The sequence below is a fragment of the Lynx canadensis genome, chromosome B1, assembly GCF_007474595.2.
Source record: "Lynx canadensis isolate LIC74 chromosome B1, mLynCan4.pri.v2, whole genome shotgun sequence".
Taxonomy (NCBI): Eukaryota; Metazoa; Chordata; class Mammalia; order Carnivora; family Felidae; genus Lynx; species Lynx canadensis.
Window position 1 is genome coordinate 131,683,491 of NC_044306.2, and position 15,934 is coordinate 131,699,424.

At 35.0% G+C, this 15,934-nt stretch overlaps 1 protein-coding gene and 1 long non-coding RNA gene across 2 annotated transcripts in view; both read left to right on the top strand.

Annotated features, from left to right (window-relative positions):
- SNCA (synuclein alpha) overlaps nucleotides 1-15,934 on the top strand; it is a 70,835-nt gene that overhangs the window by 19,274 nt on the left and 35,627 nt on the right. The gene's annotated exons all lie outside the window — the stretch shown is intronic.
- Nucleotides 1,453-14,694, top strand: LOC115512419. The gene is made up of 3 exons (XR_004343538.1): nucleotides 1,453-1,494; nucleotides 2,054-2,152; nucleotides 14,657-14,694. It is a non-coding gene; the product is annotated as an uncharacterized LOC115512419 (long non-coding RNA).

The following is a 15,934-nucleotide window of genomic DNA, read 5'->3' on the forward strand; positions in this document are numbered from 1 at the left end:
CCCAATTTATGTCATTTATGATATAAAACCAAAAATGTATGAAAACAAGTTTTTTTTTAAAAAAGGAACAACAAAACCGTGGTGATATTTTTGGATGCAAAATGCTTACATACCCATTTTCACAATGTAAAAATCTTTTCATATAAATGTGAACATGTTTTCATAAATTTCTTCAAAACACAAGGAATCTTGAGTTTAAGTTATTCAAAAAATCTGACTGTATTATATTTTGAAAAAAAACAAACTATACTTATAACCATATCATATAAAATGCTTTATATCATAGTGAAAAGGACTACCATTCTCTTTGTGCCTTTAGAAGTATATCTGTCTGTGGCATCACAACTCTCCATTTATTGAAGGTTCTCAGATCTTGACCACATGGCATAATAGTAATGTTTTAGCTACTGTTGTTCATTTTACATAAGCCTCTTAAGAAATAGACCCAAATTGGCACAAAAACAGTAGATTATCAGTGCCAAATTTCATTGTTGTGTACTTTTTTTTTTCCAAAAAAAAATGTATGTTTGGGGCATCTGGGTGGCTCAGTCAGTCACCCAGTTGATCTGACTTCAACTCAGGTCATGATCTCATGGTTTGTGGGTTCGAGCCCCACATCAGGCTCTACTGACAGCTCGGACCCTGGAGCCTGCTTCAGATTCTGTGTCTCCCTCCCTCTCTCTCTCTCTTTCTCTGCCCCTCCTCCACTCTCTCTCTCCATGTCTCTGTCTCAAAAATAAACATTTAAACATTTTTTTTAAATGTATGTTTTTCATACTTTTATCACAAATACAAATTTCTTTGGCTTTAAGCAATAAAGTCCAATGCTTTTCTCTTAGAATATCTCCCTCCTCCTTTGTAAGTTTTATACTTATTCACAAAGGACTATTCCCATATCGGATGCTATTGTCTGTGGTTCTTCCTGGAGCAAGTGTTAATTAATCTCTGTGGGTGTGTATGTAGACTAGAGATGGGGGAGTGGGGAGGAGGGGCCGCTGTCAAGGGAGTTGGCCTCATCTTTATAGGAAAGCAGACTGATGTTCTATATAAAAAGCTTTTGGAAAAGGAAATGGAGCAGCCACTTCCCAGTGGTCAGAATCCTTCATTGCTTTAGATACTCTGGCTTTTGTCCTTCTGAGCCCACTTGATTGGATGGGTTGTCATTGTTCTTGTTCATATTTTGGCATATTTTACCTGTGCTCTTCAGAAAAGATGCTTGGGATAGGATAGATGCATGCTTTCTCTGAAAACACCAAAGCACATAATACATTCCAAATGGAAAGCAAAATGAAAGAGAAAATATATTTAAAAAGTAATTTATAGAAACACCCCATGGGATGTATGTTTTTAAAAATCCATCTAATGTTCTTGCTGAGTTCCTACTAAGTGTATTATATTGAGGAGAACTTAGATATCTAGAAAATAGTTCATACCTTTGTATATATTTACTTTTCAGTGTGAAAGTTTCCAAAGAATTCTACTTATTGAATTCAGGTAACAAATTATATTACTTGGGGAGATTATAAATAAAACATTTTCTGAGGTTTTAGGTAATCTAAAATTATATAGAATATCAAAACTAAAAGAGGAAAAAATAATTCAACAATGCTTCAGGTGAATATAGAAAATGGTTTTTCTATACTGTATTATAGTTTCAACAGTAAAAAATGTCTTTCAGACAAAAGTAGCATGAATACAAGTCAAAGATTTTATTCAACTAATTAATAAAAGAGCCAGGAAGCCGGTAAGATTGGTTCAAAGGAGAAATTGAGGAATAAAGATTCACAGAAACAGTGAGTCAAAGAAATTCTAAAATGAATTGGCTAATAGATGCAAAACTGGTTGATATTTTACTTGTCAATGAACCTTTGGAATTCTGTGTTCTACTGAATGAAAGTCTGCAATTTAACATAAAACTTCAAAGTGTTTGGGCTCCAATCAAATAGTTAATTGCAAAGTCTAACAGCTCTCGCCTCTTAGATAATTTAATCCTTGGCAAGCTGTTTAAAAATATTTTAAAAATCTATAGTAATCCTTTTTCTTTGTTCCCCAGCTTTAAATTTCCTCATGAGCATAAGTGCTATGAAATTTTTAAACAATAAAGACATCCCATAGGCTCCTAAACACCTCCAAAAAGGCATTCTAGTTTATGGTATGTATGTGTACTTACACATTTGTTTGTGTATCTGTATATTAACTAAATAAGTGATGCTTAGAGACTGTTATTAATTGATTTTATAGCAGATGGTGTGGTCGAGAAAGAAAGAAGGGAGAGTGAAACATTATTATAATAATTACTTACCTTGTATTCAGTTTGTTTTCTTTTTCTAAATTCTTTAAAGAAGTCAGAAGGTAGCAGTTTCTGGGAAATGTGGCAAGACTTAAAAGTCATCTTCAGGAGAAACTAGAGATTTTTCAGTGGACGTTAAATGGGGAAAGTGTTTCTTCTTCAATGTCTCTTGTACTTGCGTTTGATTCATAGAAAGGTCCTCACCTGTTAAATTTTAAAGGTACCGCTGAAAGGGATACAGACTATTAATGAATCCCACTAAAATTTTGATGGTTTAGAAGATACAAATATTTTCTCATTTGCCTGGAATTCCAATCATTAATGTAAACACTGGTAGACAGATTAAACACAAGTAGCATGCTGGTATGCATGTATCCCTAAAGGTACACCCACACATATCCAGGTGTTCTTTGAAAGGCAATGTGGCCTGGTACTGGAGAGCATGGCTTCCAGAGCTCACATGCTTGGTTCCATTTCCTATAAGTGGATTGAATTGGGGTAAATTAGTTATGTTTGTAGAGTGGACCTCATCTTAGTACCTACATCCTAAGATTATGGGAAATAGCCCGATGAATAACAAGTAGTAAATTGTCAAAAAAGCATTAGCTACCATTATCACCTGGCCTATAGTTTCATTCTATAATCAAGATACTTTAACTTTAAGCGTTATTTATAGTCATTCATTTTTTGTAATTTTGAAAAACCACTTTTTTTTTCCATTGTTAAATGCTTTATAATTAATGCATTCCTTTTTTATCCAGAATGGACCATCTGTAATGGTTTTGGGAGACTTCTGCAAGGAAATTGGGGCTAAGGACTAGAGGCCACTTCACTGCCTTGGATGATATAGTCACTGGGATCAAGGTTTTTGTAGAAGTGTAATCTCTCAGAAAAGCTGATTACATTTTAATTTTCCCCAGAGAAAAATTTTTTTCTCAGAGAAAGGAAATTTAATAGCCAATGAATATAAATTTTGCAATAGCAGGTAAAAAACAGAGTCACTTTTAATCCTAACAAATCATCCTAAGAGCTTATTTTTAAAATTCAGATTCTTATTGGTTAGCCCCCCAAAATTCTGATTTAGTAGTTAACCATCAAAGCTTAGAAATCTGCATTTATAATGAGTACCTCAGGTGATGGGCATGCATATTGGCTTTAATGTACCATAACTGCTTATACATAAAAGGAAAATAAATTTAAAAATTTAAATTTGGCATAAACATTTAATATCAAAAATATATATTTGTATGTATTATACAAGAAATCATATTATGGGGCATTAGTATCTATTTTTATTTGGATCCGAATCCTAATTTCTGCTATAAATCACCAAGGGATTGCTATTTTACACAATTTAATTCAGTTTATTTTTTAATAACTCTTGGTTTTCTGTTTTCTCCACTGGTGTCTTTATATATATTTATTCATTTTTAATTTTTTTCTTGGCATTATTTGCTAGGCAAAGAACTATAGAAGATAAAGATGAATATGATTTTATCCCTGCTCTTAGGAACTTAAAACCTCCTAGAGGACATCACCTACACCAATAATCTTATGACAGTTTATGCTGAACTAGATCCATGGGGAAAGCATTTAGCATGGCACATAGCAAAGGGAGATTAGCTCTGACAGAGGATATCATGGAAAATTTTATAGAAGAGGTATAGTTATTCAATGATTGTTTTTACTAGGTGCATTTATTATTCTAGAATCTAAGGATATGGTAATGATGAAGACTTTAGGTCACTCTTCTTAGATACCTTCTCTTCTGGTGGGCATGAGAACTGGCCTTAGAAATAGGTAACTAAGGAAATTGGTGAGGAAACTGAAGTTCTTATCACTCAGTTTGCTTGCTTTTATTTGCGTTTTTATTTTAACACAGCACAATGTAATAAGATATCTTCCAAATATCCATGGGTCAACTTTGGTTGACATTCCTGTAACCAAGAGCCAGGTTCTCTGATCATTACATTAACCTGGGAAGCCCCCCCCATCCCCAAAAGTAATGTTGTACCACTCTCACGCTAATGAATTATCAGTTTGCTTCTTGTTTCGCTAAGTTTTCACATCTTACGGTGGTGATCTAGTCTAGGTATAACTTTAGCATCTTCATCACAACAAGCACCTGATTCATATTTCTTTACTAGCTCAGTTGAAATCTGATTAGATAAGTACATTACAGGCTATAAAATGTGTGCGAAATTCATAATGATCTCCTTTAAAAAATTGCAGAAATAAGATTAAAGCACATTCCGGAGATCTTTTTGAGAATATCTGTATATCAGAAAATTTGGCTGAGAAGCAATCTTTTTCTTAATGTATTTTTTTCTCTTCTGAAAATGAAGAACTAAAAATACTTAAAGATGCAGAACAGCAACCTGTCTCCAGTGATCCTCTCTTAATTAATGTGGTGATCTATGTGGAGAAAAGGGACAATTGCAAGAGTCCCTTAATAATTATCTAGCCAAGGGCTTCAGATAATTACAGCAGGAAGATTTTCAAGACACAAAACACTATGCCAAATTTGACCTCTCATTTGATTCAGGCATTTGTTTTAAAAATCTTTTATTTCGGGGCGCCTGGGTGGCTCGGTCAGTTAAGCATCCGACTTTGGCTCAGGTCATGATCTCACGGTTCATGGGTTTGAGCCCTGTGTCGGGCTCTGTGCTGACAGCTCAGAGCCCATAGCCTGCTTCAGATTCTGTGTGTCTCTCTCTGCCCCTCCCCTGCTCACACTCAGTCTCTCTCTCTCTCTCTCTCTCTCTCTCTCTCAAAAATAAATAAAAACTTAAAAAAGTCTTTTCTTTCATGTTGATGCTTATGCTTCATAAAGTCAGCCTGATATCAGATGGATCAGGAAAGAAAGACAGTGCTCAGTTCACAGTTGGAGGATTTCAGTATAGTGAACCAGTCTTTAAAAAAACCAATAGTGAGGATAAGAAGATGTAGTGGAAAGAAAATCAAGTAATGCTCCGGTAGGAATAGGGAAACGTGGAGTGGAATAATAAAACATATTCAAAATAAGAAGTATTAACTCTTGGCAAGGGAAAAAAAAAAGTACCAGGAAATGATATGTTCCATTTGTGTACATGATCATTAATTAGTGTTCTTGCTGTGGGAAACATTGGAAAAAATGCTGAACCATCACATTCATGAATATTAAACCACCCATTAGCAAAACTTCCCTTTTGCTTAATTTCACAATTGATAGTCCAAATAATATTGTTCCCCCCCCCATTGCAATTAAATAAAAAAAAAAATTAAGCCTTTGGGTGAGTTTCTGGACTTCATAAATTCAGTCAGAAACTGCATAAAAATACTTTGTTTTTGTGAAAAGCCAGCTGGCCTTTGTGATCTTTCTAAATCTTTAAAAGGTCTTTTATCAGCCCTCTCTCTAACTTGAATAATGGCATGCTTTCTGAAAATGATAAACTCTCTGCTTGGTGTACCTCAAGATACAGAGTATATAAACCATCCTTGGAGATTGAGCTCTCAATTCTGAATTGTCCTTTGGGAGACAGGCAAGGACACTGCTTTGTATTAAGTGGCCCCAGTATTAAGTATAGCCAGAGGCAACACTACATTTTCTAAATACCTTATATTCTTTTAAAAATGACTGGCATGTCAATGAGATTTAAGTTGAAAAATGCATAGATGTTATATTTTCAGTTTCCCATCTTCCTCCCCCCCACCCCCCGAGTTATTTCCCTATTTTAGCAGCCTTTTCTCTCAGGTGCCTTGCACTCCACAGTGGTGTGTGTTCACACTAACCAAGGCAGTTGTCTTACCTGCCAGAAATAGCTGTGACATTTAAAGAGAGGACCAGACGAGAGAGCAGTCTTTAACCCCAAGGCTGAATAGCTAATAGTGAAATTGGGACATCAGTTACAGAGATTTAGGGGTAATATGATTACAGGTCCATCTTTACATGTTTTATGGAAGTGATTTCTGTTCTAAATATGATTAAAACTAACCCATGTTAATCTTGTTTATTGATTTACTTATTCATCAATACATATTGTGCTATACTGTGAAGATAATAAAACTGAAAGTCTAATAATTCACATCTAGACACTCACTGTATACATATTGTATAACACCTACCTGTAACTGATGTGCATGTGTTTGAAAGTCTTGTTTTATAGGTATGCAGATGAAATACAGATTATCTAATCTGTTAAATTATAATTTATACCTTGAAAGAAGCTTCAAGTTTCTAAACTACTGATACCCTATTGTATCATGCTGCCCTTTTTCCTGAAGTAATGTTTGTATGTTTCTTTTGATGAAGTATGTATCTAGTTGATCATTGTGGTTTTCATACTTGCTTCAAGGAACTCTGTATTCCTTTGATGTGCCTAAATACCCTGTCCCAGGCGGAGAGGAATTGATGGAACCACGTCTATCTATTTACACAGAGATTTTAAAAACTTTCTTGTGAAGAGATAGGTATATTATACTCAATAACAATTATGCTATGATAATGATACATAAGTTTAAAATGATTGGCTTGTCGGGGTGCCAACAAAAAGAAAAAAAAAAAAGAATGCCAGAACACTGGAAAAGTTAGGGCAAGAGAAGATTAAATAGTTCTCCAGACTTAAATTCCAGAGATATTAAAATTAGAAGAGGAATATAAAATGGGTGGCTCAGTCGGATAAGCATCCTACTTCGGCTCAGGTCACGATCTCACGGTTTGTGAGTTAAAGCCCCGCGTCGGGCTCTGTGCTGACAGCTCAGAGCCTGGAGCCTGCTTCACATTCTGTATCTCCCTTCTCACTCATGCTCTCTCTCTCTCTCTGTCTCTCTCTCTCTCTGTCTCTCAGAAAATGAATAATGTTAACTTTTTTTAAATGAAGGTAAATTAAGCAATAAAAGTTTGTATAGGAATGTGCAAAACAAATACAATAGTCATTCAGAATAATTAAATATTGATTTATATTGAATTGTTTTTAATCTTAAAAATCAAATTTCATTTCTTCTCATTTTAAAATGTATTATGGATAGTCTCTTTTGCACATGTCAATTTTATGCCAAAGTAGCTTTTTTTCTTGTTTGCAAATGCTTGGAATTATTAAAAAATATTGTATGATTTAGGAATTTGGGTGAATAGAAAGTGGTTTGGTATATAAATATAGTGTGTGTACATACGTATGTCTATCTATATATCTATGCTTTAGACTTGGCTTTTAGTTAATGTAACAAGTCAGGCCATTCAAATGATTTGTTTAGAAACTAGCTATGGGTCCAGAAAGTCACTCTATGACAAGAAACTGGCAGTAGAATGCTGTGGTGGTTTTTCATCTATTAAATCCTATTATTGCTGTAAAACAGTTGACCGTGAACTCAATCCATGTGCATAGTTCAAAAGTTAGACTAAATCCTTTGCCTGCTAAAGAAAAATCAGGATATTGTGCTGGTTGGTTCAACGAAAAAATAATGATACCCAGATTCCACTTGGCACTCATTACTTCTCAGCAGCTGTTTCTTTCTTTCTAATTGATATTTTATTTTTCAGAATCCATTATAAAATTTTTCTATTTAAAACCACAACACCACCATAGCAATTAAAAACATATCTTTAGCATAAGATGATGCTTTTGAGTTCAGTTTTACTGTTAAGCATCTTTGTGACTTTAGGCAAACATGCAATCTTTGATATTCATGTTTATCATCAATAAAATGAGATGATTAACCATGAGATCATCCAATAAACATAAGCTGCTTCCCCTGCCTTTGTCACCCTTAGATCCTTCATATTTATAATCTCATTACCTATCTTTTTGTAAAAATAGAGACCATATGTTTCAGGCTCCTTTGGGTTCTCTTGTTTCCATTAAGAAATATATGTGCAGACACATGTCCTGCCTCTTCCAAAGTAAACATCCTTGTGTTCTTGACTCCATCCTTTTCTCTCTCTTTTGAGATTTTTATGTTACCAACAAAATCCCTGTCTTGTGAAACTCTATCCCTATTGAAATCATTAAAATCTCTCCATTTCTTTTGTTGTCATTATTTTTGAGAGAGAGAGATAGAGTGTGAGTGGGTGAGGGGCAGACAGAGAGAGAGACACAGAATCTGAAGCAGACTCCAGGCTCTGAGCTGCCAGCACAGAGCCTGATGTGGGGCTCGAACTCACAGACAGTGAGATCATGACCTAAGCTGAAGTCAGATGCTTAACCAACTGAGCCACTCAGATGCCCCTCTCTGTTTCTTTAAAATAAAAACAAAGCAACGAAACAAAAAACAAAACGCAGAAGACTAGTAGTCATTGCAAATCCCATTACCCTAAAAATTAATTGTCCCAACAACTTTCTCTACGCATAACTTCTCAGTTTTGTCTACCATCCTGGCCTCCCACTGAAATCTGTTCTTCTGAAATCTTGTTCCCTGAAATCTGACTTCTTCAACTTTTCTGGATTATTCAACAAACCTAAATATTTAATAAACATATATGCATCTCCATTGCATAAAATACTTAGTACTAAAAGTGTACCTATGTTCTTCTCTTATTTTCTTTTTTCAGTTTTTGAAACCGCCAGTGACAGTACCAATCTGTCAGTAAAACTATTTTCACTTAGCTTCTAAAATATTGTTTCCTGTCTGCCTTTGCTTTTACCTCTTTTTCCTGCCTTGCCTTCCAGCTAAGAAGTTTCTTCATGTGATACTGTAATGTTTTCTTTCGCTTGTCTCTTTTTCTCTTAGTTTTGTGAGCTCTGATGACTTCTGTGGAGTATTCAAAATATACCTATATTTCCAAAGCCTCAACTCTCATCTATTTTCAACATATATTTATGGAGGCACCTCAGCGTCAATATAATACAAAATGACTGGCATTAAAATTTACTTTGTCCTCTTTTTCTCTGTTACAACTACTAATGGTCCCCATCTTCCTAGTCAAACTCAAAACTTGTTTTTATCCCTTTTCCTTGCATCATCTGTGCTTTCAGGTAATGTGGGAGCTTAAGAGCCTCACATTTTTGTACATTTTGAAAGCGAGGCACTAGCTGCCTTCTGTTGGAGACTGTATTTCAAGGATTTTTGTAAAGTGAACAGCCTTGGAAGATAAAGATAGTCTCTTTGTCTAAAGCAAAGGGTGAGTGTGTTTATAGCCTTGGTTAGAGATAATGTCCCATTCTGGAGCAAAGGAAAGACATGTTCACTGCCTACTAGAAAAGATTCAGGTTCCTAGACCCTGGATTCCTCCTCTGTAAATGCGATTCACTGACTGTAGGTGTCACCTGAAGTTCCCTGTAGGAATTAGGACTTAGAGAATCAACTCAAGAAAATGATGATACTTTGGCTACTACTGTTGTTATAGGTAAAAAAGACATTTACCTCTGACCCAGAACTCTTGTGTTTTTGGCCAGTATCTGTAAAACTGTGGGAGACTACCTTGTTAGCTTGCAAGTAGGATAAAATCTCAGACTTCTCACAGTTCTTAAATATCAGTGGCTAAATTCTGTCCATTCAACTTCTACAACATCTCACCAAGGCAATCCCTTTGCTCCATTACCATTCCTATTCCTCTAGTCACCAGACCACCTCTTTCCAGATTATTGCTGTGGCTAATCCACTTCATAATCCTTCCATTTAATAATAATTTCTATTAGTTGAGTAGGTTGATATTGGCAGTAAGATTGCCTGTTTGATAATAATATAACATAAAATATATGGAAGCTCTATCTCTGAATTAGATTATAGAGAAACAACATTTTCTGTTTCATAATTTATAATTTGGAGGAATTTATTGATAAATAATATAAAAGTTATCATTGGTCAATTCATTGTACAAAATAGGGTTAATTCTACATTTGTCTTCTCCAATTGTGTAGCCCCTTAAACACAAATACATTGAACATTTTTGGAAACAAGTCACAGTGTTACCAAGTTATTGTGACACCTCGTCTTAAATACTAATGTTGCAATATTGGTATTTGCCATTTTTTTAATAATTTCTTTTTTAATTTATATCCAAGTTAGTTAGCATATAGTGCAACAATGGTTTCAGGAGTAGATTCCTTAATGCCCCTTACCCATTTAGCCCATCCCCCTCCCCCACAACCTCTGTTCCCTATATTTGAGTCGCTTATGTTTTTGTCTCCTTCCCTGCTCTTATATTATTTTTGCTTCCCTTCCCTTATGTTTATCTGTTTTGTATCTTAAATTCCTCATCTGAGTAAAATCATATGATATTTGTCTTTCTCTAATTTAGCTTAGCATAGGTATTTGCCATTTTTAAGACCTCTGTACTCTATATTTTTTCCCATGTGTGTCTCTATGTCAAGGTTATAATTGACTAATATAGCTGTCTACAGTTTCATAGACACATTACTAACCCTTCTGTGAGATTGACCCAAGAGTCTACAAAAATAAGTCATAATATAGGTTTTGCTTTTCTTCAATTATGAGAAGTTAGTTACTGCAAGGATAAGAGGTGCTTCTTTACCAGCATTATAAACATCAAGAAAAGTACATTCTTCTTTAAGTACTGGTGCTGTGAATATTTCTTATCCTCAGTCTTGTCTAAATATAACATTACTTGTAAGTCTTTAGTTAAAAGCAATTAGGACAGTGTCCTTGTAGCATTTGCACTGATATATAAAAGGCAAATGCTATAGAGCTATCTCACTTGAATGTACTCAGAATATAACAACCTCAATCTACTACAAGTTTTCAGCTGCATTTCTAGGCAGCTGAGAGAAAGGAGACAAAAAGGATGACTTGTGAACCAGTTTGAGAAAGGCAAAACTCTGAGGTCCAATGGAGAGTCGCATGTAGCCAATGAAAAAGGCAAAAGCTTCAATTCTTAAAACAGTTGTTTGTTTCAATCATTCCCCCCACACAGAATCTTTATAAAAATTAGCAACAAGATGAAAATATAACAGGTAATATGTATTGAGACAATATAGGATGTACATTTATTGGGATACTTAGATCACAAAAATAAAATGCTTAGGGGCAGCTGGGTGGCTCAGTTGGTTAAGTGTCCAGCTTCAGCTCAAGTCATGTTCTCATGGTTTGTGGGTTCAAGCCCCACATCTGGCTCTGCACTGACAGTGTGGAGCCTGCTTGAAATTCTCTCTCTTTCTCTTTTCTCCCTGCCCCACCGCCACTTGTGCTCTCTCTCTCTCTCTCTCTCAGAATAAATAAATAAACTTTAATATATATATATATTATATATATTAATATATAAAATCAGAAATTTAATATATATTATATATATACTTATATAATATATATATATTTAAAAATAAAATGCTTAAGACACTCCAGAACCAAGTAGATGCCTAGTAAATATTTGTATTGTTCTGACTGCACTGGTCATTATAGGCTATTTTATGTATATCATTTCATTTACTACAACAGTCTGGGACAGGTTTTATTATTATCATTTTCCATTTGAGACATCTCATAATCTCACAGATACCATCTACCGCTAGGTCAGTTGGCTACCAAATCCCATGCTCTTAAAAGCGTATGTTTTCCTTGTCTTCCCAACAACAAATAATATATACAATTGTTGGAGGGAGGGGACTATGACACAAAGTATTTAGAGTGATTGTGTAACCACATTTTTAGTTCCTCAAGAGTAATAAAATTAGGAATCATCCTTAATGTATAGTTTCCAACACACACACACACACACACACACACACACACGCACGTGAACCCACCCCACCTACTCTTTGTAACTGTAGAGACAGTTGCAGCATCTTAAATACAGAATATTCTGTGGTTTTTTTTTCTCCCTTTTATACAGAAATTTAGGAGTTTCCACTTAATATAAGCCAAAAAGATATAAATAAATCAAATTAAAGAAATGAGAATGGTTGAAAATTAAATCCAGAACTCCAGAAATAATGGATGCTTTAAAAGTGATTAAAGAACACAAATAAACATTTAGTGCCTAAAGAAAGGAAAAAAAAAAGACAACATTAAACAGAGCAAAGGGTATTCACTTGTTGTGTTGAGGAAATAATCTTTGATTCCCCTTCAAATTCTCTGTGGGATAAGGCAGAGTAAATAAATAAACATCATGACTAAGTGTAATATCTGCCCCATGGACTTAACGGGCCATTATGTTTTATTATGATAACCAAAATAAATTTGGTGTAGGGGCTTGGGAGAGATTGCCATTTCCAAAGTAAAGCTAAGGAAGACAAGGCTATGACCCAGGCAGAAGCTTTATTGGTTGATCAAAAGGATTGAAGAAGGAAGCTCAAGTGATGATATTGCAAAGCATTCTAAAAAACTGTGGTTTCTGTGCCACGTATTTGGGGGCAAAATGAACAGTATTTCTGACAATTTTATCATCTTTATTCTGTTAAAAGACACTAAGGAAAAGGTTTAAACGAGAAAAATGCTATGCATTGAATTAGTAATAAGCTATTTTTCTTTATAAAAATTAATTAGCTTAGTGTTTGCAGATTTAATAGCTATATGGTTAAAAAATACATTCTATCTGGTTTTGTCCTTGTAAATACATTTCTCAAGACAAAGAGATAGGCAATTGTTTTAGTTCCTTATTTTTTTTATTCTGATAAAAATAGGGACAAATTTCTAAGTAGTAATAGACTTCAGATATTTAATCATAAAATATTTTGTATAGTGTTTTAAACTCTTCATTTTTCGAAACTTGATTTTATCTTGTGTAAGCTCAGATTAATGTTTCAATAAGAAGTTTGTTGTTGTTTTTCAAGAATCTTGACAAATAATATTGCATGATAGCTAAGTGCTTTTGGAGCCAGACTGCCTATTTCTGTTAATTCATTGATAAAATAGAGATAATAGTAGTAACTTTCTCATAGGATTGTTTTCTAAGATCAAATAATGCTTGTGAAACTCTTGAGACAGTACCAAATATAGAGTAAGCTATAAATGAACCTTAGTTGTAAAATGGAAAATTAAGCATTTTAATATTTTACTTGAATGACCTTCTAAGGATACACCCAGGCCATTACCTTTCTTGATAATCTTTTAAGTAGATTTCCTTTTATCTCTGATCTGTTGAAACATGGATAGAGGTTTTCAGAGGAGACTTTTTCTAAGTAACCAAAAGAAAGTAATGACCGTAATAGTGTGACAAAGCTTAACAATGAAAGAATTTACAGGATAGGGTAATTGCAACACCCACAGAAAGTGACAACTGTGGGGCCTTGTTCCCAGAGTTCTTTTGTCAGTCATAGATGCTACTGTGACATATACATGGTTTATGTATACATACACTATAGAATTCCAGATACTATGGAATATAAATCTTTATATTCCAACTTGAAGGCTGAGATCCACTTGAAGAGTTTTTCTTCCACTTCTTCAAAGCCTTTCACATGTGACTGGCCTCTGTTCCCAGTAGTAAGGAGACTCTTGGAACCTCAGATATCACATGCATCTGATTACATGTACTGTGTTGTGCTCTGGCTTTCTTAGGGCCTTTCCTAGTCTTACTTTCATAGATGAAGAAGACACATCTTTATATTTCTCTTTAAGATTCTCCTCCTAGATTCAACATCCACTAGTCTTGAAGCTACTGTATTCACTCTGTGCTTCAGAGCCCTATTGGTCCTATCCAGTCTTTGGTGTATGAGCAGTTTATTTTGCCTGACATATTTTCTCTCAGTCAGATATTAAGACCAGTTTCCCCCCAAGTTTTGAAAACAAATACCTGGATCTTGGATCACTAAGATTTTGATGGCAGATTTTTTCTTTCTGGGAGCCTTTTAGCATTCCCAACATCCCTAAAATATAGAAGACTCCTGATCTCTAACTCCTCATTGATTCTGTACCCAGTTGCTAGTTTTAAGACTTGCCTCCATATATCAGTGCATTTGAAAGATAAAATGACTGGCTGCTTTTGAGCTTAACACAAGAGTAGATCTTTCTTAGGTTGACCTACTTTCATTTTGATGTCTCATTCAATCACTATCCAAGGGGGTGTTTTTAAAATTTTAAATAATAAATTTTTTAAAAATGTGTGTGTGTGTGTGTGTGTGTTTAGTAGCATTTTTCATTAATTGAAGAAGAGGATTAATTTTTATATGTGAAAACAAAAAATAGTTTATTCCTAGACTTCCTAATGTACATTAGTGTTTGGAACTAGGTCTATAACCAAGTTAACAGGAAAAAAAAAGCTGGCAGCGTTGCTCTTCTGTGAAGTCTTATTAGGTGAGTCAGCTAATTACATGGCATGGTCATAAATATGGCAGTGACTGAGCTTCTAAAATATGATTTCACACTAATTCTTGATTTATAGAACAGTTATTTTGTAATTTATGATAGGTTTAATGTATTAATTTTGCACTCTCCTTCATTTTAAGGCTTTAAAAAGTCAAACTAATTTTCAACGTTTATTTATTTTTGGGACAGAGAGAGACAGAGCATGAATGGGGGAGGGGCAGAGAGAGAGGGAGACACAGAATCGGAAACAGGCTCCAGGCTCCGAGCCATCAGCCCAGAGCCTGACGCGGGGCTCGAACTCACGGACCGCGAGATCGTGACCTGGCTGAAGTCGGACGCTTAACCGACTGCGCCACCCAGGCGCCCCCAAACTAATTTTAATTGTATCTGTTACCTTTATCTTTCTCTCTCTGAGGGGATTGCCAAGACTCAAAAATTAAAGGGCAGAGGAAAATAAATAGTATGCTAATAAATTATCCAAAGTAGGGTATAAGTGGCTTCTAAATACATATTTCTATTGAAGACTGGTTTCTCTAAAAGTATCATTTAATTAAAATAGATTTGAATTTTAAAAGTTTATTTACTTTGAGAGTGAAAGAGAGTGCACAAGCAGGGGTGGGTCAGTGAGAGAGGGAGGGAGAGAATCCCAAGCAGGCTCGATGCTGTCAGCGCAGAGCCCAACACGGGGCTTTAACTCACAAACGATGAGATCATGACCTGAGCTGAAATCAAGAGTTGGTTGCTTAATTGACTGAGCCATCCAGGTGCCCCTAGGTTTGCATTATTAATCTGAGAAGATTCCCCTGTAGGTATGAACTATGTATAGTGTATAATGTGTTTACTATACACTTATGGTGTTCATCAATTTGACTGTACCCAAGTGATACAGATGGTTGATGACATAGTAATTTGTAAATTTGCTGAGACAATTTGAGTAGGTGTATAACACATGAAGAGTGTAGGTTGCTTTGCCACTAAGAAAGCCTAGCAGATGACCAGGAGCTATATCTGCCCTCAGCCTTGTTGCTAGGTTTTGTTTACCATGGCATATGCAATTTATGATGAAAATCATGTGCTGTAGTTGCACTTTTTATTAAGAGAATTATGATGGTCTCAGGAGCTAGCCTCAGAGATAATCAGTGGTCTAATATAATACATGTGGTATGTGTGTGTTTTCCCACATCCTAAAGCATGTCTTATACGAGTAGTAAATGTTGACAGAAAAATTGTTGGCTAAAACATCTAAAGGACAACAGGATATCATATTATCAAAACTAAAATGTTCTATCTTGGAAAATTAGGCCAACAGAATCTAAAATACTGCTATATTGAAAAAGCAGTGCAAAAAATTCAAAATATTGTACTTACAGATTTGTCTCTATGGCCGTACAAGGCCTATTACCTTTTAATTCCTGCTGATGCCTTGCCCTCCCACTAACTCATTCTCTTTTACATCTATCTCACTAC